Source organism: Mus caroli, chromosome 7 (assembly GCF_900094665.2).
Source record: "Mus caroli chromosome 7, CAROLI_EIJ_v1.1, whole genome shotgun sequence".
NCBI classification, from domain to species: domain Eukaryota; kingdom Metazoa; phylum Chordata; class Mammalia; order Rodentia; family Muridae; genus Mus; species Mus caroli.
The window spans coordinates 107,124,929-107,126,703 of NC_034576.1; positions in this window are offsets into that span (position 1 = coordinate 107,124,929).

A 1,775-nucleotide genomic window follows, 5' to 3' on the forward strand; every position below is an offset into this window, starting at 1 on the left:
CACTAATTGAGAAAATGCCTTACAGTTGGATCTCATGGAGGCATTTCCTCAACTGAAGCTCCTTTCTCTGTGATAACTCCAGCTGTGTCAAGTTGACATAAAACTAGCCAGTACACCTGTGTTGACTACAACAAACTTTTTTCTCCTGGGCTGGTTGCACTCCCTTTTAGCAGCTTTCCTTGACAGATAGCCTATGGCTCTGGCTTCTCGAGCATCTTGGGATCTCCAAGGCAACTTCAGTTTTACAGCTTCTTGTTTCAGTGTCTGGGATACACACATGATCTTCTGGACTCCTTCAAAAGGCATGAGTCACTTCTCCAGCTCTGCCCTGTGTAGCACTCTAAGCTCAGGTTGATCCACTCCACTGCCATTGCTGTTCTTGGTACTGATCATCCCTTGGTACTGGCATCTCCAATACACTGGGGTCTTCCACTACAACTAGGCTTCACCAATACCCTCTCATAGGCTCTCTTCATAGTGACACACCTTAATTCCGTTCCATGACCCCTTCAGCCCTGGGCTGTCAACAACAACTGAGCCTAAAGCTTCACCAATGGCCTTCCATGACCTCTCACAGTGCCAAGCCTCAGCTATTGTCAATGTCCCCTTCATGCCTTCAAAACCAGTACCACCTGGGTGATCTTTACACATCACCAAGTACAGCTGTAACAAGAGTTACAACCTTGGCTATCTTGGAAACACAGCTTCTTTGTGCTCTCAGAATCCATTTCCCAGATTTCACCTCAGTGAAGCTGGTCTCTTCTTAATCACAGCTAATTTCTTAGCTCCAGCTGTCCAGCAATTGTCCCAGTAATCCCTTCTATTTTTCAATCTAAAGCCAGAGCCACATGACTGATGCTGTCAAGTTTTGCTGCTTACAGGAAATGGAACATGCCCCCCCCCCCTTATTCTATTACCAGCTTTCTGTGTTTAAACTCCCTCTCTTCCTAAGATTGGCTTTCCTGGAACTTACTCTGTAGATTGACCTTGAACTCAGAAATATTCATGGCTCTGTGTCCTGTCCTGCTGGGATTAAAAGTGTTTACTAACATGATTGGTGTTATGCTTAAACTGGAACCTGCTTTGTGCCAGTTTGACCTTGATCTGTTTGGCTTTTTCTCCTGGGATTAAAGGTGTGGATGACCATGCCTGGATCTAAATTTAGCTGGGTAGGATCTTGCCCCCAAATACCTTAATCTGTTATCTCCTAGAACATAGAATTCAGTTCCATTTCACTTCCTGTTGCCCCTTTAGTACTTGAACCATATATTTTATATTTTTCCTTTCTAAACTTGCTATGCTTCTTCAGAATGCTCTTCATGAGACTTAACCAGAGAACAAAGTCTGCTGGGCTTTTTTGAATCTCTCTTTGTAAATGAAATTAATAGAAATCTCTTTACCTTAGACTCTGGGAGACTCTTCAGAGAAGGGCAAAAAGCAGCCACGTTCTTCACTAAAATATTACAAAAACATTCTCTAGGCCACATTCTGAAATTCCTCTCCACTGACTCCTCTTGGGCTAGGTCTTTACAGTTCAAATCATACTCAGCAACACAGACCTCCATATTTCTACTAGGATGTCCTATTGAGCCCAATTTAAAACATTTCACTGCTTTACAAATTTAAAGTTACAGAACCTACATTCTTCCAAACAAAAGCATGGTCAGTCTATCACAGCAATACCCAATTCCCTGGTACCAACTTCTGTCCTAGTTAGAGTTTTACGGCTATGAATAGACATCACGACCAAGGCAACATTTTTTTTTTTTTTTTTT